The 25,361-nt window shown below is 41.2% G+C and overlaps 1 pseudogene across 1 annotated transcript; it reads right to left on the reverse strand.

Moving 5' to 3' along the window:
• Positions 1-1,221: 1,221 nt before the first annotated feature.
• LOC308480386 (cytochrome P450 2J2-like) lies at positions 1,222-23,661 on the reverse strand (annotated as a pseudogene). Its single transcript, XR_013991427.1, has 9 exons — positions 23,360-23,661; positions 21,581-21,743; positions 11,465-11,614; positions 8,624-8,784; positions 7,821-7,995; positions 7,132-7,267; positions 5,081-5,268; positions 4,141-4,279; positions 1,222-2,752 (listed from the first exon to the last, which is right to left on the reverse strand). The product of XR_013991427.1 is annotated as a cytochrome P450 2J2-like (transcript).
• Positions 23,662-25,361: the final 1,700 nt, after the last annotated feature.

Raw genomic sequence — 25,361 nt, forward strand, 5'->3', positions numbered from 1 at the left:
TAAGGAGGCCGGAGGAGTCAACCTGCTTGCCTTCTGTTCAATATTACATAGGTTACATTTTTTTCTGGCAACAGAATGACTTGATCTGGGACTGGCAACCAGTCCCTCTCCAGCTGGTTTTGGGTCTCCAACTCCCAGCAGCCCCAGCCAGTATGGCCAATAGACAGGGATGATGGGAGAAGGATCATTCAGAGGGCCAGAGCCCTCTAGTACTAGATAGTCTTCTCCAGTAGCAGACCATGTGAAGAAGAGAAGTTGGTGCAAGGCAAACACATTACCAGGAGCTCTGGATTGGCTCCATCAGTGTGTTTACAGCACACTAACATCACTGCTGTGTTGATTTTTTTACTCCCAGTAAGCAGCAGCAACTGAGCTCTTGGGAGGTCCAGTGCATGCTACCATACCATCTAGTTCTACTCTTAGCCAAGCCATGATCTCTTAGCCTTGGTTCCCCATCTTAAATACAAATACTTAAATACTAAAACTGATGATAATCAGGTGGCCAGGTGGAATTGTGTCTACAGTGGAGCTAAATGGCAAGTCCTTATTCCTGCCTCTGAGCACGTGGAGGATCAATGGCTGCAAGCTACAACAGCATGGACTTCTGCTAGGGGAGGTCAAGTATGAAAGCACCCAGTCACTAAAATGTTGCTGTGGAAACCAGAGGCTCCCACCTTGGGGGGCCCAGGGGTACTTCTGAAACTATTGTGGGGACGAGGAAATACCTATTTCACAGAAGAAATAATAGTGATGGTCAGAAAAATTCCTTCCCCAGAACAAAACAACAAAATAACTTTCATTATTATTCATCTTCTTGTGACCAGGTGGACAGTAAGTTCATTGTTCTTTAAAACCCAGTTTGAATTGTTAGTTTCAGTACTGCCAAACGTGGGGTAAGGAGCACATCCTGTTGCATTATTTGAGAGATTTCTAAAAACACCTTCTCCCGAAACCCACTTGTATCAATACGTGCCCACCTGGTGACACACACCATCCAACAGAGGGGGGAGGAAACTGTTGCAGTGTGGGTCAAATACCTGGGTGTCAAATACCAGCTGTGCAATACTTTCAAAGATAATTCCCTCACAGAAGCAAAGACTGATTTATAAGGCAATTTCCGCCACAAAACCTCCCAGTCTCTATCACTGAGCGAACGCTGGATATTTTGTTCCCAGCACAACTTCTAATCAGCAGGTCCACCTACAGTGGCATCCAATATAATTTTATAAAGAACTGAGAGTAAGCCTTTATTATTGAATAATTGTTGTTCAAAGGCCTTCAGACTCCATGTTCCTTCTCCCAAAGAACACCACAGGAGAGATTGGTTCAGGCCAAGCATACATCAAGCCCAAGACTCCCAAAGAACTGCAGGCACAATATCCCCAGGAAATTTCTGCTTGAATGTTTTCAGCTGGACACAATAGTACTGATGGAAAGGGAGCATGTATCTTCTGAGTGACATTTTCCTCTGCCTCTGCCCCTGTGAACATCAGCACTATGCGCTCCCAGACAGCCAAATTGCCACTTTTAACTATTTTCATGGAAAACACTTTGCAGACTTAGTTTGCACCTTGTTATCCACTATGTATATTAAAGCACAACAATAATGTTTTTTGGAAAATAATAAAACCTAGGCAACATTCAAGAATTTAGTCCATTCATTTTGCTGTAATTATAAGCACATTTATAAGCACATTAGGGTTTGCCTTGGGGTTGGGGCCACCAATACACAACAGCAAGAACCTCAAGGTTCATGGGTTCAAGCCCAACATTGGGCAAAAGATACCTTCATTGCAGGGGGTTGAAATAGATTACACTTGGGGTCCCTTGCAAAATTCGATGAGTCTATGGTTCTATGAACTGGTTATGTAACAAAATTTTCCCAAGCAACATTTCTTTTAATTTTATAAACATAGGCAGGAATTACATTAGGGTTTTATCCTGAGTCGTAAGCACACAGATTCTTACAAACGAAGCAATGCCTTTTCGTCACCGCAGCCAGGACATTATTATTATTTTTTGAAAATAATGGGATGGTGGATAGACATACACACCAGAACAAGAAGTGGGAGGATGGAATTTGGATCCTCATCAATGTATCATTATGATCTGCATACACAAATTCTGTCAAGAATTCTGGGAAACTGAATTCACCCCTCAGATAGCTTCAATTCCAAGCACCTATAAACCTTAGTTGCCCAAATTCTTTAAGGGGGCAAATGTGCTTTGAATACACTTTAAAACAGAGCTTTCCAAAGCATGTGTCATGACACATTAGTGAGTCAACTGCAGTGTTCAGGGGTGTTGCATGATATATGCTTGTATCTCTTATAAGGGGTTAGTTTAACCTCTGGTTTGCTATTAAAACCAAATAACTGTGTCGCAAAATGATGCATGTCTAAAAAGTGTGGAAATCTCTGCTTAAAGGAACAGGCTGCAGTCTCAACCCTGCTCACCTGGGTTAAGCCCTACTGAACTCTGGCTAAACACAATTAGGATTAAACCATAGATCTGCTTCTACGCCATAAACAAATCCTACTTTTTAAAGAAACAGCAATGCTATAAATTGGGTCCCCTTAGCGAGAAAATGCACAAATCCGGTATGGCAGGGGTGAGAATGTCAGACCCATCCTAAATTCACGGCTTAATGTCTCATTCTTTGGAGCCTGGAAAGTGAACTTCTGAATTAGGGCAGTGAAGAAAAGAAAGAGCTCAGTCCTCACCAACTGCTCTCCCAAACAGGCTCGTTTTCCTAGAAGACAAGGAGGGAAAAGACTGTTTCAGTGGAGAGCTTTTGCTCTCCACTGAGTGGCACAATTTAAATAACATGGGCAGATCAAATAATTTAAAAAGTAATTATGTTGTTGCAAAATAAATATAGAAGTCATTCCTACTTCCCAGTCAAGCAAATGGGAACACTGAACAAATATTATCATGGTTTTACAGAATTTGGAAATGACACATTCGAGATGCATAAATTTATCTCATAAGCAGTTTTGAAACAAATTCAATTATATTTTATTAGGAATCAACCTAATCTGTATATATCTTAGCTAAGGGTGTGGCAAACAGAGTTTAGTTGTTCAAGTTCCAGATGGAACTGGGTTTTCTGTTACTTGAGGAAACATTGTGGAATCAGCTATACAGGTGAAATTAAAACTTTTTAAGTGTGTTGTAAGGTGCATTATACAAATGTGACATTAGATGGCGATGGTAAGCTATGGCAAATTCAATATTCTTTCTCAAAACATTTCTTTAAAAAGCATTTTCACAAAGCTTTTTAATATTTGTCTAGAGTCCACCATTGTAAAAGTACACCAGGTGTTGCCCCCCAGATTGTATATTTGAGTTACATCAATTGATATTTTCCTCCAAAACTGCATATGAGATAAATTTCAATAATATTTTATTAGGAATCTCCCTAATCTGCATATAACTTAGCTAAGGGTGTGGCAAACAGAGCTCAGTTCCTCAAGTTCAAGATGGAAGTGGGTTTCTCTTCCTTGGGGAAACTATGAAAAAATACATCAGCTGCTGTCCACCCAATGCCTTGTGGAGCACCTCTCCCACTTAGGGCACCTGAGAAAGCTCTGAAACTATTCCCTCAAAAATCCACACTGCTTACTGGGGGGGGGGGGAGTGTATTAACACCATTTTGTGTAACTTCACACCTCCTATAGTAGTCCTTTTGTGACTTGCATCCACAGTACTTCCTCCCAATCCCAAACGTGACCACTGGCCCCAATAGGGTGCTGAACCCTGTAATAACACCAGAATCCCAGCAACCGGTGGCGTAGGAAAGGGGTTGCGGTGGGTGCGGTCCACCCCAGGTGTCATCACTGAGGGGGGTGACCACTGGGCATTGCCTGCAGTGTGCCCGAGCCACATATCTCTCCTGGGGAGTGACACGTGGCTCGGGCATCTGCTAGCTCAGTGCTGCCTGAAATAGCAACATGGGGCTTGCGGACTCCATGGAGGTTCTGCCCAGAGTGCTCTGCCCCGGTTTGCCCCATCCCCGGGTGCAGGATATTTGTGCCACCCTGGGCGTCTGGGCGGCTAGCTACGCCACTGCCAGAAACCAAGCCACCACCATATAGTCACTGCTGCATTTCTGATGAGCAGCCCATGAACTTTTGTTACCTGTAGAGAATGGCAGGAATGCTTCCCTTTTCCTGAACTGACCATTCTCCAGGAAATGGCCAGGATTAAACATATCTGGAGTTTCCCACTCATCCTCGTCAAAGAGCAGTGAGGTCAGGTTGGTAAGCAGCATGGTTCCCTGCCAAAGAAGAAGCAGAGAAGACACCAGATTAAAACTAGCATAGAAATATTTCTGTTTTGATCTGTGCAACTACAGCAATACCAAGCCTCCAATTCTGCCTGCCAATTCAGAAAGGATATGTTTTGAATGAGAGATTTCCTATGCACAACTCAAGAAAACACAGGCTCCTTTATAGATTGTATAATACCAGACTTTGCCAGGGCATTTAGATTTAGAATAAGAAACACCAGATGCCCGTTTTGGGTAGTAGTTTTGGGTGGTTAGTAATGGTCATTTAAAAAAGAAAGCAAAGAAGAACAGTAGCTATCCATTCAAATGGTTCAGACTGTGGTTGGAATCCATTTTTGCAATGGGAGGGGTCAAAAGACCTAAAAGTCTATTTAGCCCAAATCCCTCCCTCCACTCCAGATCTGGATGTGCCCCAAGAACAACCAAGACTCCTATCCGTCCTGCCCATTGGCCATGCTGACTGGAACTAGTAGGAGTTGGAGTTCAATAACATCTGGAGGACCTCATGATGGCTAATCCTTGGTAGTGGTGCCCTCCCTGTGACATCCTTAGAAGACATCTGAAGGCAGCCCTCTATCAGGAAGTTTTTAATGTTTGATATTTTACTATGTTTTATATATGCTATAAGCTGCCCAGGTTGGTTGGGGAAACCCAGCCAGATGGATGGGGTATAAATAACAACAACAACAACAACAACAACAATAATAAAAAACAACTTTGGCTTCAAGTTTTTGCATCTTAAAGAAAGATGGAAGGAAGAGAAGAATGGTGAATCTTCTTCATATTTACTTTGGGAATATGAAACCCAGCCAGTATAGTGTCCTTAGTTGGCATCCGGGGCACATTTGAAGGCAAAATGTTGCTTATTCTTTGAATTTCATGAACAACCGCATTGGTATATGGCATGCTGTCCCTGTCACTCATGGCTGGCTGGCGAGACTGGCCAATCACAGAATCTATTTCCGCTTGGACTTTGGCTGCAGAGAAAAGAAAATCTGCTTTCAACACAAAAAGAACAGACTTGATCTAAGTTCTGCAGGGGAGGCCTATCTTTAAAATTTAATGGATTTGAACAAATACAGACTCAATAATTAAATGGATGGATAACCAAATTTTCACTTATTCGCATCACTTTTGATTTGGACCAATCAATAGAGTATCCTGATATTTGAATAAAGGCACCTATCATTTGCATCAGCACAGGACTAGTAACATGAAATTTAGAAATAAACAAAAGAATATCATCTGCAGATCAACTGAATTATGTACTTCTCTAGATCAACACTACCTATGTTGTCCAATAGCACAAGCCAAGGGTTCCACACAAATATTGAAAAGCAAAGGTGAAAGTGGACATCCTTGTCTAGTGCCTCTAAAGTAGCAGAAAACATAGCATTTACTATTATTGTAGATGTGAGCAAATGGTATAATATTGTTACAGAAGCCCGGTGCCTTTCCTTCTCTCCTCCAACCAGTGGCAAGAGTGCATGGGGCCACAGGCACACACACAGGGTCTGCGTCCCTTTGAAGAACAGAAGACATGGTGGAGAATGTTGTGCTTTGAGAAATATGGTTTATTCACCTATTTACACCTTCAGTCTCCATGCAGGGAGCCCAGATCTTACAGTATGGCCCACAGCAAAACAGGAAACCTTTCGTGTCTGTCACCCAATTACAGTGGAATGGACTCCCTTGGGAGGTTGTGGGCTTTCCTTCAGTGGAGGTTTTAATATCTCTGTATTAGATAACTATATATGGAGTTGTAATTGTTAATTCTCACTGCAATGTAGTATACCTTTATTTTTTTTTCATGTGTTCACTTTTTATTTTTATTCTATCTTGTTTAAGTGTTGTTTAAAAAAAAATAAAAGAAGCAGAAGAGACTTAAATTAAGATCTGAAGGGGAGGCCAATCCTGATGTCCCACCGCTGGCTGCTCATTGTGTGGTGATGATGTGTAGCAGTATCCCATTACTGGAACTCCCTTCATTTGGAGATGCTCACAGAGCTTTCACAAGTGGAGTTTCAGCATTGCCTTAAGACTTGTTTCTTCACCCAGGTCTTTCCTTGGGGGAAGGTCAGGTTTTTTGGTTAGTCTGCCTGAAGAGGGAATGTTCCATCTGCCGCAGAAGTGAAATTGCCTTTATTGCGCGGTTGTATTACCTGCTCTAATTATTTTTATTTATCATTATTGCGTCTAATTTTAGAGGCAAAGATTCATAGTAACCAAGCAAAAGACAAAACATCTTAACTATTACATAACAGCAAAAATAAGGGGTGGCATTCACAGCTAGACCCACTCAATAGGCCCATTAAAGTTAATTGAAACTAATGACGAAGTTAGGATCATCAGTTCATTTATTTCTTTTTATTATCACCATTACTAACATGACTTTGAATAAAGCCACAGTATCAGAGGAATGGCATTTTCATAACCGAATACACTCCTAAACCCTCGATACTCAAACTAATAATTATAACTTTTGAAATGAAAACAATGATTGGTGTTATTATTTTAATGGCTGCTATTCTCCCTGAAAAGGTTGAAAATAATTTATGCCACTTGGCATTAATTGGCCTTGTTCTGTTAGCCTTGTTCCCAGATAGTGAACTGGGTTAGTAGTCCATTGATAACAGAAAGCTTCTCTTGTTTTCCCCCTGTCTTTTTGGATATTTTCCCACAACAATTTCTGCTTTTAATTTATTTATCTCTTTTATAAATTGCTTGAGTATAGACATGACTAAGTTAGGTCCATTAATTTCAATAGGTTTGCTTTCAGTAGGCCTTTGTTATATACATCCCAAAGTAATGAAAGGCAAATGAGCCAACTACAGTTCTACCTTGAATTTCTGGGTATATGGCCATGTACAGCAAAGCCCAGCGCAGGGCTGTAGAAGTTGTTTCTGTTCCAGCAAAAAACAGATCCAGTGTTGATTGTAGGAGGTTTTCTTCATGGAAACTGGAAGGGGCATCCTCCTTAAAGCAAAGAAAATGCACCAGGGAGTTCAGCTGTCATTAAAAACACCATCCTACTGCCAGACCAACATGTCAAGAGATCACCAAGGGATTCAGTGACTCTAATCCTGCATCTAGGAAGGTCAAGTCATCATTCCTGTGAATCACTGATGCTGGCATAAAGTTTGGGTTTGTTCTGGTCAAGGAAAGACTTCCAATAATTCCTGGTCTGGGTTTATTCAGGCAACTGAATCCTTTGGTCATGAGATGCCTTCACTACAGAGATACTTTTAGTCATGTCAACTGTTTGCTCTCACAAACCACAGACAAGTGGTGAAACCCCAGCAGTGAACAAGTGGGGTGGTGTCTCCCCACAAAATACATGACTTCATATTCATACATGCAGAAAAGTATTTTTTCTGAGGTCATAAACTCAACAGAAAGAATATGGTCAGCCACTAAGGACCATTCAGACAAGCCACATGACTAGTTCTGGTTTTTAACATTGCTTCACTGCCTTCTACTATTATTTTATTATTAAATATATATACTTTTTGTCCTTTTCACCTCTCACCTTGGCCATTTCATTTAGGTAGGCATCTATGAAATCTCTGGGTTCAGATGGGTTCCAGTCTTCTTTGTGTTTTTCAATGATTTCTCTCACAAAACATTTCAACTGCCCCCATTTTTTAAAAAATGTCTGATGGGGCCCCGGCAGGTATTTCATGACTGGGAATGGTATCATACAGCTGTAAAAATAAACACTAATATCACATATGTGCAGGGAAAGCCCTCTCAAAAAAGCATTCACATCATGCTGCTGTCATGGGAAAGAGGCTACCAGTAATAAAGGCTGGTGTGCACAGGCTCAAAGATGGCAGACTCTCCTGGAACCAGAGCAAATGTTGAACTCGCCATTGCTAATGATGGGACCCTGTGGCAATGTCTTAACTTCTTGGTTAGAAATGTATGGACTGCAAATCAAATGGCACCATGGTGCTCAGTTCTGCAAGCACAATTTGTAATTCACTGATTGACGTCACATGAAGATGATTACCATCATTTGAAAAAGGCATGCCTGTGCATGTCACAAACATGTAGAATTTCTATTTAATGATACCCATTGGCATTAGTGTCAATTTACAGGTCATAACTGTTGTGTGTGTAGAATTAATTCATGTATATCATTTGTGATGACATCCCTCTGTTCCCATACCAAGATTTTTTTCAGCCAAACATGTTATTCTCACCCTTTAAAAATACAATCTGTGCTGAAGAAACCTGAAAACTCAAAGCAAGTGAATAAACAGTCAGCAAGAATGAAGGAGCCAAATCAATTCTGTTGTGGTTATCCAAAAAAACCCAAAGAAGACCTACCATACTCCAAAGATTTCCCTGAAAATGGCACGCCTCATCAAGCAAGTGCAATAACTTATGGAAACAGCTGTTATGGTAATCAAAGCGGTCCCCAAAAGTGATGGAACAGATTATATTTGAAACAGCATTATGAATCTGAAATTGAGGGTCAAATGGCTGCCCTGGGGGAGAGAGAGAGAATGGTGCAGAAGGAATTGGGGTGCTTCTAGCTTCCATATAACAAAAACGGGGGGGGGGGGGGGACTTCCGGGTTGGCGCCTCCGGTAATGGCAGAATTCCTCTGATCGGGAGGAATTTGCCTCGTGGAAATTCGGGTCTGGCCGCCACGGCGAAGGCGGAGACCCACTAAAAATCACAGGCGGGTGAAGCCTGTGAACGTGGGATTTGGCTGGCACCTTTTGCGCCTCCCCTACTCGCAGGGAAACCCGTTTTCGGGGATCCGGAGTGACGTGGGGTGAGCGGCGCGGTGCTTCGAATTGATTGCTTCTTCCACGGAGCGAAGCCGCATAGCTGTTGCCGGAGAGCGCTGACTTTTTCCTGTGGACAATTTGATCTTAAAGCAACTACCCGTGAGTAGAGCGGAGAATTGGATTTTTAGACGTCTTAATTTGGTGTCGAAACAGGGAGGTCCAAAACAGGAAGTCCACCTTCCCCTTTTGTAAATAGATTGAAGCAATGAGGATGCAAGCTGAAGTCGCGGAAAGTCTACTGTAAAGGACTAAACTTCCATCGGTAAAAAATACTAAACCCCCCTTGGTGGCAGGAGAAGAGGGGGAAAAGTTTTGGACTGAATATACCTGCAGGAGAGAGCGAACAAAGTTAAAATACCACCGCTCCGATCCTGGAAACGGGCTGCCAGCAGGACTGACGTGCTTTAGAATGCTCATTGACTGTGATTAGAACGTTCACTGACAGCTAGTTAAATAAGAGAAATACATTGTTTCCATTGTCTCCGTCTGCGTTTAAAAAGGAGTAAAAGTAACTGAAAATTGAAACTAATTTTATTGTTTGAACTGTGTCTAAAAGGACCAATACAAATAGAAACTGTTTCCTTCTAGAGGAAGCCTTTGAAACTGTTATAAGAGTTGAGCTGGGGGAATTTCCAGCTGCAAGATAAAAAGCTGTGAGATTCTGGGACTGACCTTGAATCGGTTAAGAATGTTGACAGAAGAGGCCTTAGCGGTTGCATTAAGTAAGATAAACGACTCACTGGAACAGCTTAACAAGAAGGTGGATGTGGTAACTACCAAAATCGATAATTTGGGACAAAAAGTGAACATTAATACAGAAACCATTCAGAAATTGATACAGGAATCTACTTTGACATGGCAAACTGCGGAGAAGGCTAGGGAGAAAGTTGTTGTTGAACCTAAAGTAACACAACTGGAGAGAGAGAGAGAGTCCCAGCCTTACGGATGCAACTTGATGATCATAAGTTGATGCCTTCTATGATTGAATTTAAAGAAAATCAGATTTCAAGAATCAGAGCTCTACCTGAACTGGAGAAGGAAAGTTTGATAGATCCCCTCACACAGGAATTTGCTGATTTTTGGGACCTGGATTTGGGTCAAGAAGAGATTAAGATTGTGAGGGCATTCAGACCTGGAAAATTTTTGAAAGACATTCTGAAATATCTTTTGGATCTTAGTTTTAACCACGGAGATTTGGTTGCCCTGTCGAGAAGGAATAAAATCATCTCTAGGTGGGAGTTTCCCCGAGATCTACTCTTCAGTCTCAAAGGAAGGAAAATAAAAATAAGATCTGTAGAAGACAAAGTAAAGTGCATGTATAAATATGAAGAAGATTTGCAGAAGGGACTTGGAAAAGACTTAAGAGCTTCGGACAGAAGATTACCAGGTTGATGGACTATATGGAATTGGCGGAAAGGACTGGCAGAATCCGAGACCAGGGAGAAGAGACGGTGGAAGAAGATTGGAAAAAGTTTAAAGACTATTTATGGAAATATTGTAAAATTAATGAGTGTTAGAAAAATGTTGGAATGAAGTTATACGGCTTTAGTAGAAATGTTAGAAGGAATTAAGTACAAGTAGATTATTGGAGTACTAAAGGGAAAATAAGGTTAAAATATGTTAAGACAACTATATGACAGAAAATAGAGGAAGATGGAAAGGAATTGCTGAAACTATTAATAGAAGTGGAATACAAAAAGGGAGGTGTGAGGAGGTCGTTGAAACAAGTGAATGTAAGATATGATATTGAAATGGTATGATGTGTGTTCTAAATTGTTTTTGCTTTGTCTTGCTTAGCTTATTGTGTTAGTGTTGTGTTGTGTATTGTTTATATATTGTATTGTATTGTTCTTTCTTTCTTTTTCTTTTTTCCCTTTCTTTTTTCCTTTTTGTAATTTTCAAAAGTAATAAATATTATTTTAAAAATATATATAACAAAAACAGGGGGGGACCATCCCTATCAGAGACAATATAGAGACACACCAATATACTAAAACTATTGCACTTCAAGCCCTACTCTATTTGCGACGTTGGTTGTCAAAATTATCAAAAATCTGCAGATATCCTCAAAACCCAACCTTTGTTCTTATTCTGTTCTAGTTCAGGGGCTTTTAGCTCCCATGGCAGGTTCCCGCACTGAGCTTCACACAAGAACTTTTGTGCACCACAACGAGCCTCTGTGGAGCTTCCTATCAACACCCCCTTTGCCATCACAGGGTCATTCCAGTCCAAGCAGAGCTACATTTGTGTGAAGAAATAAGGCCACAGAGCTTTGCACCTAGCTGATGTAGTCTTGACCTAGTTCATACAAAGTAGCAACTTAAGGTAAGTATCATAGGTGGGCCACAGGATTGTTGACTCTGGTTCTCACCTTTCTCAGCTTCTATTGCTTCGTTTAAGTAACGGCTTTCCTCCTGTATTCTTTCTTCTAAAGACCTTTTGCCCAAACCAAAATTTCTGAGTGTTGATAAGGCAAATCGTCTTTGTTGTTTCCAGATGAGACCATTAGAGAAGACCAGTCCTAGATCAGAAGGAGTAATAAGTACGTAGAGCAAGTAAGTAGATTTATCTTTTTTTTTTAAATGATATTTATTGAGGTTTCCAATAAAAAGAACACATCAATAAAGAATTAAAAAGAGGGACTTCCGGGGGCGGCGCGAACGGCAATGGCGGTCCTCTTCTGAACGGGAGAGGAGGCTCCGCAGGCAACGGGTCGTCCGCTACGGCGAAGCGGAGACCCACTCTGGAAAACCCCAGGCGGCAAGAGCCTGGGGTCTTGAGGCTCGGTGGGCGCCTTGAGCGACCCTCCAAGCGCAGAAGGAACCCCGTAAGGGGCTCCGGAGCGCGGAGGGGGGTTGCGGCGCTGAGAGCTGTTTCACAGCCTGAGGAGCGAAGCCGCGCTGCTACTGTCGGTGAGCGCTGATCCCTTTTCCTGCTAAAGTACGGATTCGGACGAAAAAGCAACCAACTTGTGAGTAAAAGACTGAGTCACTTGAATTTGAGACTTTAAAGGGAAAAATCAAATTGGCTTGAACTTGGCTGAAAGCGGAGAGACGTGGAAGCAGGAAGTCCGTCTTCCGCAGCCATTGAACTTGAAAAAAGCAATCAGCTGGAGGAGTGGAGGCTGAAAGAAAGAGATTCTAAGTTTTACAGATCTAAGCATCTATTGAACTTGCATCTTAAAGTAAAGACTTTAAGCTAAAGATTTGGGATTTTTACTTGCACTTGACTTTCCTCCTTTTATTGGATTACAAATTAGAAGGTGAAACCCAGAGTCAGGAGCTGCCTGAGCACTAAGGGAGCTGTCAGCACTGCAGATTTGGATACTGTATATTGGAACTTGAAACAATCTGAGGGTATTGAGACCTTTTAAATTTGAAACATTCTTTTTGGAGATAAATAAGCACTGTCTGTAACAAAGTGACCATTTATAAACTCTGCTAAACATTTGTATTTGAAGGTTCTTGGACATTAAATTAGACTCTGAAAGACATTTTAAGCTCCCTCTAGAGGATTGGATTAAAACAGTGACTTTACATGCACTTTTTACTTTCGATTCCCTTGCTGTTTGCTTGCTCTGGACCTTTCCATTCCCATGGGAATAACTCAGTGTGACCTTGACTGACAGATAACGTTGGAATGAGTGGCACAAGAAAAAGAGGGAGAGCTAAACAAACAACTTTAACAACTCTAACCTCAGCCTCACAGACACGTAGATCATCTGTACCTACTTTGCCCTCAGAAGTGGAGGGAGAAGGCGAAGCAGAGCAGTTACAATTGGAAGATATGGCCTCAGGAGCATCTGTTTCTGTTCTAGACAAAATTTTTGAAAAATTGGAAGCTTTGGACAAGAAAGTAGATGCGCAATCAGCAAAGATTGACAAAAACACAGAATGTCTAAATAAATTAACCACACAAGTGGCACAGAATGCACAAGCAATTGGACAGTTAACGGAGGCCTCAGCAGAAAATCGGAAATTGGCTGAGGACACCAGACAAAAATTAGAAAATTTAGAGCAAGAGGTAAGACCACTCACTAAACAAGTTGGGGAACATCAGATTTATCTCTCCATGATAGAACTGCGAAATCGTGAGAACAACTTAAGGATTAGATCACTACAAGAGGCAGAAGAAGGACATCTAACTGAGTTTTTGACCAAAGAATTCTCCAAGTTCTGGAACTTGGAAGAAAAGGACTTTAAAATCGTGTCAGCTTTCAGACTTGGAAGATTCATAAAGAAGGAGAGGCCCAGAGACTGTTTGATAACATTGAGATCAAAGGAGGAAAGGGATAAGATTTTGGGACTACATTTTGTAAAATCACTGGAGGTTTTGGATAGAAGAATTGAAATTTATAAAGATATCCCAAGACTACTGCTTGATCTTAGAGCCGCCTATTCTGAACTTGTTAAACTACTAAGGAGCAACGCAATTCCATTCAGGTGGGAATTTCCCCAAGGAATATCTTTTACCTTTAGAGGGAGAAAGGTTAAAGTAAGAACACTGGAAGAGAGAGACAAATTCCTGACTACATACGGAGAGGACCTTCAAAAAGGAATTGAACTACCTTCTGGGCCTGAGGCAACGCCAGTACCAACATCAGCATCTGTGGAACCTGAAGATCCTGAGAAGATACCACCCCTTGAAAAATAACCAGATAGTTCAGGATGTCTCTGCAACTGTTGAGCTGGAATATTAATGGTTGTAACATTCCGGAAAAAAGGAAGAAAATATTTCATATATTAAAAAAAGAACAATTGGACATTATTTGTTTACAAGAAACACATGTGACGAGGCTCCACAGAAAAGTGTTAATAAATAAAAGATTGGGCCAGGAATTTGTATCGTCGGACAAAGTTAAGAAGAGAGGCGTGGTGATATATGCAAAAGAGAGCCTGTCACCTAAATTCCTATTTAAAGATGAACATGGAAGAATTTTGGCTATTGAGATACAATATCAAGGAGAGAAATTGCTGATATTAGGAATCTATGCACCTAATGAAGGGAAATCGGAATTTTACAAGAAGTTGCAGGAGACAATGCTGGACTATCTAGACTACAACAACATCATAATGATGGGAGATATGAATGGGGTCGTATCAACTAACATGGACAAGTCACAAAGTCAAAATGTTACAAAAGACGGCAGACTACCTAAAACCTTTTTTGAAATGACTGACAATATGGATTTGATTGACATTTGGAGGACAAAGAACCCACTAGGAAGAGAGGGAACATTCTTTTCTGAAGCCCAACTGACCTGGACAAGAATCAACCAAATATGGATTTCTAGAGGCCTGGCACCTAAGGTCAGGAAAGTGGAAATCTGCCCAAAGACCTGCTCCGACCATAATGCAGTAAAGATGGATATGACACTATTACCAACTGGATCCTTTAGATGGAAGATGAATGACAATTTGTTTAGAGATCAGGAAATTACCAAGAAGGCCCAAAAAGTTCTGAAGGACTATTTTGAGATAAATATGAATAATATGGTGGAAAAAAGAATAATCTGGGACGCAAGCAAAGCTGTAATGAGGGGATTCTTGATACAACAGAATGCAGTAAAGAAAAGGACACAAAATGAGAAAAAAGATAAGATCTTGGATAAAATAAAAGAATTAGAGAAGAAATTAAGAGTGAATCCGAAGTCACAGCCAACTCTGAGAGAAATTAAACTTTATCAAACACAATATTCTAAATTGATAAATCAGGAAATTGAATGGAAGGTTAAATTAATGAAACAAAAAACGTTTGAGTCGGCGAATAAATGTGGAAAACTGCTAGCTTGGCAGTTGAAGAGAAGACAAAGATTAAATACTGTTACAAACTTAGAGGTTGATGGAAAAAACATCCAGAATCCAGTGGACATCAGAAAGTGTTTCCAGAGATACTTCAAAAAATTATACACCCAAGGGCCGCAAGATGATGTTGAGATTAAACAATTTTTGGCAAAAAACGGACTATCTAAATTGTCACAAGAAAATAGGACAATCCTGAATTCTAAAATAACACGACAGGAGATCGAACAAGCCATCCAGAACATGCAACTTGGCAAATCTCCAGGACCAGATGGGCTGACCTCCAAGTACTATAAGACATTAAAAGACTATTTGATACAACCTTTGATGGAGGTCAGCAATGAAATTATGGAGGGGAAGAGGGCACCGGAGTCGTGGAAGGAAGCGTTCATCACATTAATACCAAAGTCGGAAGCTGAAAAGACACAACTTAAGAACTACCGTCCCATCTCTCTTTTAAATGTGGATTACAAAATATTTGCAGACATTTTGGCAAATAGATTTAAAAAAGTTTTAAATGAAGTAATTCATAAGGACCAGGCCGGCTTTCTCCCAGGAAGACATCTGTTTGCTAATACAAGGAACATTATTGACATTTTGGAACTTTTGCAAACAGACATAAATACAAAAGCAGTTTTAATTTTTATAGACGCGGAGAAGGCCTTTGACAATATCTCCTGGAAATTTATGATGGGAAATTTAAAAGAGATGGGAGTGGGACGGGGTTTTGAGAATGGGATCGAGGCGATATATTCAGAACAGAAAGTTAAACTGATAGTTAATAATGTGGTTACAGAAGAGTTTAAAATTGAAAAAGGGACACGACAAGGTTGCCCTATTTCCCCTTTGTTATTTATTTCGGTTCTGGAAGTGCTATTGAACATGATTAGAGAGGATCGGTTGGTGGAAGGAATTCAGGTCGGTCAGAAACAATATAAATTAAAAGCTTTTGCAGATGACCTGGTTTTGACCTTGCAGAAGCCAGAGCCCAGTACGAAAAGAGTATTACAACTGATTAATGACTTTGGTCGGGTGGCTGGATTTAAACTAAATAAACAGAAAACTAAGGTTTTGGGGAAAAATTTGACTGATACAGAGTCAGAACGGTTTCAGAATGAGATGGAACTTAATGTGGTTAAAAAAGTAAAATACCTAGGGGTAAACATAACAGCAAAAAATCTAAGTCTATTTAAGGACAATTATGAAAAATGCTGGACAGAAATTAAGAGAGACTTAGATAGTTGGTCAAAATTGAAACTTTCTTTGTTAGGCCGAATTGCTGCTATCAAGATGAATGTATTGCCAAGGATGTTGTTTTTATTTCAAACACTTCAGGTCTTGGACAAAACGGGGTGCTTTCAGAAGTGGCAGAGAGACATTTCTAAGTTTGTCTGGCAGGGCAAAAAGCCCAGAATTAAGTTTAAGATATTAACTGATGCAAAACAAAGAGGGGGCTTTGCCCTGCCAGACTTAAAGTTGTATTATGAAGCCGCAGCGTTCTGCTGGCTAAAAGACTGGCTACTTCTTGAGGACACTGATGTGCTAGATTTGGAAGGGTTTAACAATGCCTTTGGATGGCATGCATACTTATGGTATGACAAGGTTAAAGCAAATAAGGCCTTTAAGAACCATATTGTCAGAAAATCATTGTTTAATGTCTGGACAAAATATAAAGACTTGCTGGAAAATAAAACACCAAGGTGGCTTTCACCTTTGGAAGCCAAGGCCCGAAAAAGACCCAATATGGAGGCCAAATGGCCAAAATATTGGGAAATACTAGAAAAGGATGGAGACAATTGGAAATTGCAGAGTTTGGAGAAAATGAAAGACAAAGTGCGAGATTGGTTACATTACGCTCAGATTAAAGAAGTTTTTAAAAATGATAAGAAACTAGGGTTCCAGGTGGAGAAATCGAAATTAGAAACAGAACTGTTAGAACCAAAGATTAAGGTACTTTCAAGGATGTATAACTTGCTGTTGAAATGGAATACACAAGATGAAACGGTTAAATCGGCTATGATAAGGTGGGCACAGGACATTGGGCATAATATCATGTTTGAGGACTGGGAGAGGTTGTGGAGCAATGGATTGAAATTTACTGCATGTAACGCTTTGAAAGAAAATGTAATGAAAATGATTTATAGATGGTATATGACCCCAGTCAAACTTGCCAAAATTTACCACCTGTCTGATAATAAGTGTTGGAAATGCAAAGAGTGTGAGGGAACGTTCTTCCACCTCTGGTGGACTTGCCCTAAAGTGAAGGCGTTCTGGGAAATGATTTACAATGAACTGAAAAAGGTATTTAAATATACCTTCACTAAGAAACCAGAGGCTTTCCTTTTGGGCATTGTCGGCCAAGGGGTGGCAAAGAAGGACCAGACATTTTTTATGTATGCAACAACAGCAGCAAGGATACTTCTCGCAAAACATTGGAAAACTCAAGATCTACCCACACTGGAAGAATGGCAGATACAACTGATAGACTACATGGAACTGGCTGAAATGACCGGCAGAATCCGTGACCTGGGAGAAGAGAGGATTGAGGAGGACTGGAAGAAATTTAAGAACTATTTACAAAAGTACTGTAATTTGAGTGAATGCTAAACAAGATGCTAGATCAAAATAACTGAGCACCACTAAATTTAGAACTTTTTAAGAAAATAAGTAAGATTGTGAAATTTAGCTCCTTTTGAGAATTATAAGATTATGAAATATAAGGGATATAAGAATTTAAATAAGATGATAAATTGCTGACAAAACGTTACAACGATGAAAGTGGGAGCGGGAGATGTGAGGAAGCCCAAAGAAAATGTGAAAATATGTTAAGATCAATGTTACATTGCTTATTATGTTTATTTTTATTGTAAAACCTAATAAATTGCTTTAAAAAAAAAAAAAGAAAAAGAAAAATACACAATTCAAAAATACACAATACATAATCCAAAAAAAACAAACAAAAGACAAAAGACAAAAAAGAAAACAGTTAAAAACAATGCCACCTTTTCATCTCCATTTTTAAACTTACTTATTTTCTGGACCTCCTCATACCTCCCTCTTTTGTATTCCAGTTCAAATTGTTTGTCCAGCAATTTCTTTCCCTCTTTTTTAATCCCAATCTTTAATCTTAATATAATCTAACATTAAATTTTACCTCTTAAGAACCAAATTTCCATTTCCTTTCACTTTTTTAATCCTAATCCTTAATCTTGATCTATATATCACTTTAAAACCTGTGTAGCTAGAAGCCACTTATTTTCAATCCAACATCACTCTAACATTCTTTAATTTTGCAATGTTTCTGCAGATAGTCTTTGAATTTCTTCCAATCTTCTTCCACCGACTCTTCTCCCTGGTCGCAGATTCTACCAGTCACTTCCGCCAGTTCCATATAGTCCATCAGTTTCATCTGCCATTCCTCCAGTGTGGGAAGCTCTTGTGTCTTCCAATACTTTGCGATGAGAGTTCTTGCTGCTGGTGTTGCGTACATAAAGAAAGTGCTATCCTTTTTAAACACCGTTTGGCCGACTATGCCCAGGAGAAAGGCCTCTGGTTTCTTAAGGAAGGTATATTTAAATACCTTTTTTAATTCATTATATATCATTTCCCAGAAAGCCTTAATCTTTGGGCACGTCCACCAAAGGTGAAAAAATGTACCTTCAGTTTCTTTACATTTCCAACATTTATTATCGGGCAAATGATAGATTTTTGCAAGCTTGACTGGAGTTATGTAACACCTGTATATCATTTTCATAATATTCTCTCTTAGGGCATTACATGCCGTAAATTTCATACCTGTGGTCCATAACTGTTCCCAGTCAGTGAACATAATGTTATGTCCAACGTCCTGTGCCCATTTAATCATAGCAGATTTTACCATTTCATCCTGAGTGTTCCATTTCAGCAGCAAGTTATACATTCTTGACAAATTCTTAGTTTTGGGTTCTAACAGTTCAGTTTCTAATTTTGATTTTTCCACCTGGAAGCCAATTTTCTTGTCCAATTTAAATGCCTCCATTATCTGAAAGTAATGAAGCCAGTCTTTGTTTTTTAGTTTTTCAAAACTCTGCAATTTCAGTCTATCTCCATCTTGTTTCAAAATTTCCCAATATTTCGGCCATTTGACCTCCATATTGAGCTTTTTCAAGGCTTTCGCTTCCATTGGTGACAGCCACCTTGGAACAAGTAAGTAGATTTATCAGTCCTTTTAATTCCAAGATGGACTCCCCTCTGCTTTCCATTATTCTGCTTGGCTGCTCATGACATGTTGGGAAGACTGTAAGGCATTAGAAACTAGCTACCATATTTTTTTGCTCTATAAGACGCACCAGACCACAAGACACATCTAGTTTTTGGAAGAGGAAAACAAGGAAAAAAATATTCTGAATCTCAGAAGCCAGAACAGCAAGAGGGATCGCTGTGCAGTGAAAGCAGCAATCCCTCTTGCTGTTCTGGCTTCTGTGATAGCTGTGCAGCCTGCATTTGCTCCATAAGACGCACACACATTTCCCCTTACTTTTTAGGAGGGAAAAAGTGAGTCTTATGGAGCAAAAGATACGGTAATTTGTGGGGTGGCTTTTATCTGGTTGCTCTGAATTCTGCTGTTTGCTGTTTCATTGATTTGCTTTTTGTGTGTTTCACTGTTTGGGTAGAATTTTTAATACTAATTTTATTTTGTCCTGTGAAACGCTGTGGGAGCACTTGATACAAAGGCAGCATATAGATTTTTATTTAAAAAACAACAGTTTTAATAGTTGTAAAATCATACAGTCAATATATTTTACTCCTTCATTTCTGAGGACCATTAGGCAACTCAGGTATTCCTTTTCTGGAATTAAGAGGTATTAAATTTTAAATGGGGGTCCCACTCTAGCCCCTTCTGTAATTATTCACACCCTTCATTTGCTCACTATGAATAGATTTCTCTTTTCCATTTCATTTGCACAACTTTTTTGCTACGTGTTGGGCACCTGTGGACCTCAAAGGGACCTGCTTCCATTCCCACTGCTTTCCCCTTTCTTTATATAGTTGGACGCAATTGCAGGGGCGGCTCTGCTCATCAGCTTTTAATGGGCATTAGGTGTCACAACAGACTCCAAATTCCTGAGTCCATGCCAGTGACCCCACTCTTGACCTCTACTTACTGCTAAGGGGGAGTGTTGTTTCATAAAGGCCATTCATTTCTTGGCAGCTTTGCATTGAAAACTGTGGTGCAATTGGCACAAATTTACTTTAATCACAACTACTGGCCTAAGCAGAAAAGTAGCAACCTGGCATGAACCCAACAGTCATCTGAATTGCATCTTGCTCCAGAATGCTTCATGGATCAGGTCTGTATGCGTGAAGCAACTTGTCTGGTTGGCTATGGTTGAATAAGAAGTCCGCTCATGTTTCCTGTTGGATGCCATTGCAGGCTGACATTCCCCCATGTGACAAGTTCTGATTTGGGAACTCCCAGGGACCGTTTCCCAGTCAGCAAAGGAAGCCTCTGGGCTGAGCTTGCTGCCTGAGTAATTGGTCCCGCCCACTTACCTAATCTGTGAGCAGGCATGGGTCACCCAGTATATGACATAGGACTGTGGCTTTCTCTGCAGCCACTTTCTGTTGGATCTCCCATCCTTTATATACTGCTGTTGCATGTTGTTCTGTTTGACCTTGCTATGGTACAGCCAGTTGCCATATTTGGGGCCAGGTTGAGATTTTCCCAGTTGGCAAATTGGCTCCAGCCCTTTGGTTTTTCCATCTTCATAGCAGTTGTCAGAACTTTGGCAGTTTAGGCATTAGATAGACATAGTCTTGCTTGGAGGGAGGTTATAGCCTCTGTCTGGCCCTTCTGAAATTGGGTCCGGGAAGATGCTTCAGTCTAGACACCCAGGTGAAAGCGAGGGGCTACAGCATTCCCTATATGCAATCCAGCGGGGGAGTTACCCCTTGATGTAGGGCAGGAGCTCTCTCATTTCTGGTTGACCCCCAAACACAAGTTCTTTTAGCAGGTGGGCTGAAAGGGGTGGGATCTACCCAATGCCTATGCCAAACTTCTTACATGTGTTGTCAATAAAGGTGTAGCCTGGTATCACCCAAATATTGGTTGTCACCTCTCTTATTCTTGGTATTGGAGAGGACCAATAGTAGGAGGGATTCATGCACTACTTAACGTTGACATATTATTCCATCACTACTAGGGATGGGGCAGAAAGTCACTTCAGCTTGCAATTTAAATGCAATCTTACAGTATTCTCAGTTGCAGAAACAATGCATTAAATGAAATGTTATTAGATGCAATAGTGTGGCAAACTGAAGACTAGAAAAATGAGGAACTGAATGAAAGAAAAAACTCAGAGATTCCTCCACCCTTACTAATGACAAGCTGTTTGATGCACTACACAGCCAGACTCTTTGATTGCCACCCAACACTGAACAGTGAGCTCAGTTAAGCTAAAGAGATTAGCAGGTATACGTCTATGCCACAGCTTTACTACAACTGCCTTATTTTGGTTTAAAGATGCAAGAAATGCAAATGCAAATTAGGGAAATAATCAGTTCTGAAAATTTAAACTTGAGAAACAATCCAAAAGACTGCAAAATCAGTGCAGAGAATGAAAAAGAAAAGAAAAAAAGAAAAGAAAAGAAAAGGGAAAAGCAAACTTTAACTATCTCAGTAATTGACCATGTTAAAAGAAACTTACCAAAAGACCCAAATATTTCAGCAGTAACAGGAGATGTGGGCCGATCTACAAAGTTTTCACCCTGATGAACAAGAGCTTCCTTCACCAGTTGCAATCCACTCACAACCACAAAACGCATGCTTCCAACCTGAACGCTGAACACATTGCCGTATTTTTTGGAAAACTGGAAGGAGAGCGAGAAAGAAGAATTTTGTGTGTGTGTGTGTGTGTGTTCACGCACATGCGCATACCTGGTTCTTCTTTGATGCTTATATGGAAGATGGAAACTTTGGTTGCCATCAAATATATCAGGGATATCAGAAATGCTGAAAGGGTTTCCGGGGACTGTACATGGACAGGCCCCCTCCATCCTCCACCTGTCTTCTATTCACAAGAGCTGCTGCTTATGTATTTGTGGCAACTTAGCCTCATCTACCACACAGGGTTGTTGCAAAGATAAAAGGGGAGGGAGGGTAGGACAATGTACACCAATGACGGCTCTCCACATCAAATGGGGGGCGCCTTTTGCGTGGTCGCGAGCAGACCCCCTGGACCTAAGCGGCTCCCGGGAGTATATCCTGGCTTCTCCCCCCAGCCAGACTCCTGGAGGTCTCCGCCTACCTCTGCCTGTTATCCAGTCCCGGCGGGACCTGGCCACGTAAGGGGAAGGACCACCCTGGCCACACAATAGAGGGAGGGTCTTACCTGGGAATCCTCAGTTGACTCCAGAGCTTCTCCCATCCTGCCCTCCCTCAGTTAAGTTTTCTTTTGCAGGCTAACTTATTTACAGGTATGCGGGCGCTGCTATGCTAAGGTCGCTGTTGAAGGGCCGGAAAGGAATTTTCCTGCATTGGCAGGTTTTACCTTCCCTGTAGCAAAACGTCACAACTTTGGCGGTTTCAGGCCTTTGGCGGAATCCTTTAGTCTATCTTCCCTAATGGGGGGGGGGACGTTAAGCGGTGACCCATGCCCCCCCTGTGGCGGCGATCCCAGGGTTCCCCGTTAAAGGGGTTGTAAGAGGGGAGGCATTGGCCATACGCCTATTGGTTGTCATTACTCTCCCTTGTGATGACGGAGAAATGGGGGGGGCGGGCTCTCTGCTTGACAGACGTTCTCCAGAGCCAGCCCAATCCCCACACATTCTGGATAACCCTGATGTTCCCCAGCTCCCTGGCCATGGACTGGGAGGGATAAACGTCCAAGGCCTAAGCCAAGGTCTCCCTACATCCGAAGTTCTAATAATGTTGTGGCCAATTTTCATCCCATAGCACAGTGTCTTGAGTCATAACTCTACCCGGGGGTCGCCTGGGAATGGGGGGACTCTGCCTGTCCATGCAAAACACACAAAATACTTTGCAAACCACAGAAAGCAAAAGAAAGTTGTGGACACAGATTTGGTACAAATAACTGTTAGGTAAAACAGATCCTCTGAGTTCAGAGGTAATACACATCTGGATACCAGATGCTGGGAACAAACAGAAAGGCATTTGTCTTGGGGCCCCATGTGTGGGCTTCTCACAGACATCCAGCTGACCATTCTTGGAATCAGGATGCTAAACTAGGAAGCAACTTATCCTGCAAGGGTCTTGCATGCCTTTCCAGCGCAAAACAGGGGTTAACTTTGCTAATCTTTGGTTGTATGGCACCCTGAGTGAGGCCAAAATCTGGCGCCTCCAAATGGATCTTCTCAATTTTGGCCCACTTGGCTTGGCACCCTAAACGAAGGAACTGACCCCACCACCCTAAATCTGGGGGTGCAATGTTTTCAACTCATGCCATGGCTCTTTCCTTCATCCTTACCTTTCGTACTGCATTCTGAGGATTCTTGAAATCCATATGTAGCAAGTTACCCAAAAAAGGAAGACACATGGGCCCTGGGGGGAAATTCCTTGGGCGAATCTTTTTCTTGAAATCAGCAAGAAGTAGAAATGTAGCCAGAAACACCAGAACGACCTGCAAGGACAAGGCCTCCCAGAGGACAGAGAGAAGCTGGAGCAACATTCTTCTAGCCTGGTTTTGTCAAAACAGATTGCTGTGTGTGGATGGAAACCCAAATCTCAGGCAGCTAGAGCAGTCACACCTGTCCTCTTGGCTAACGTTCCTGAAATAAATAAGGGCAAAGTCTATGTGTATTGCTATATATCACGCCCACACAGAGGCAGGAAAGAGATGACTTCATGACTCACTGTACCAAGGGGGCAAAAGAGAGTGAAGAATAGCAGCTTTCTGATTTAGAGTATTTCCTTCCTGTTTTCACTTTTGTGAAACAGCAAAGGATATTTTCCTTCATGACATTTCCAAGAAGGATTTTCTCCCAGTGCAAATCAAAGCACTGTCAATAAATTAAAAAAAAAAACAACTTACAGTAAGGAGGATCCTTCTGTTCCTGAGAGGTTTGGATCGGGGTAGCTTCTGCAGCTCTGACCTCTGCCTAAGGAGGTCAGAGAAGTCACCCTGCTTGCCTTCTGTTCAGTACTGCATGAATTAGATTTTGCTTTGGCGACAGACTGACCAGACTAACTGGAAACCAGCACCTCTCCAGATGTTTTGGGTCTCCAACTCCCAACAGCCCTAGGTTGTGTGGTCAACAGTCAGGCATCACTGGAGAGCACTCTAGGACTAGATAGTTTCACACAGCAGCAGACCATGCAGAAGGGGGAAACTTTGTGCAATGCAAATTCATTGGCAGGAGCTCTGGATTGGCTCCATTGGTGCGTTGAGCTGCTTTTCCTCCCTCCAAGTAAGCAGGAACAACTCAGCTCTTGGGAGGTCTAGTGAGAGCCACCTTACCATGGGGGGTGGATACTGGTCTTAGCCAAGCCATGATCTCTTAGCCTTGGTTCCCCATCATAAATACAAGAGTACTAAAACTGATGATAATCAGCTGGACAGGTGGAATTGTGTCTACTGTGGAGCTGAATGGCAAGTCCTTATTCCTGCCACAGTGCATGTGGAGCATCAATGGCTGCAAGCTGCAACAGCATGGACTTCTGCTGGGGGAGGTCAAAGTATGAAAGAACCCAGTTGCAAAAATGTTGCTGTGGAAACCAGAGGCTCCCACCTTTCGGGGCCCAGGGGTACTTCTGAAACTATTGTGGGGACCAGGAAATACCTATTTCACAGAAGAAATAATAGTGATGCTCAGGAAAATTCCTTCCCCAGAACAAAACAAGAAAATAACTTTCATTATTATTCATCTTCTTGTGACCAGGTGGACAATAAGTTCATTGTTCTTTAAAACCCATTTTGAATTGTTAGTTTCAGTACTGCCAAACTTGGGGTAAGGAGCACATCCTGTTGCATTATTTGAGAGATTTCTATAAGCTCCTTCTCCCCCAAACCCACATGTATCAATACATGCCCACCTGGTGACACCCACCACCCAACAGATGGGGGAGGAAACTGATGCAGTGTGGGCCAAATACCTGGGTGTCAAATACCAGCTGTGCAATACTTTCAAAGATAATTCCCTCACAGAAGCAAAGACTGATTTATAAGGCAATTTCCACCACAAAACCTCCCAGTCTCTATCACTGAGCGAAAGCTGGATATTTTGTTCCCAGCACAACTTCTTTTTTTTTAAATAAGATATTTATTAAGGTTTTCAAAATATTACAAAACATAAAAAGAAAAAAGAAAAATACAAAGCAAAAATAGTTAAAAACAATTCCTTCCTTCCATTACTTAGCCTTCATTTGCTTATTTCCAGGACCTCCTCACACCTCCCTTTTTTGTATTCCAGTTCGGTTATTAGTTCAACAAATCCTTCCCCTCTTTATGTATCCTAATCATTAATCATAAA

Source organism: Podarcis pityusensis (genome assembly GCF_964106645.2).
Source record: "Podarcis pityusensis genome assembly, chromosome: 6".
Taxonomy (NCBI): Eukaryota; Metazoa; Chordata; class Lepidosauria; order Squamata; family Lacertidae; genus Podarcis; species Podarcis pityusensis.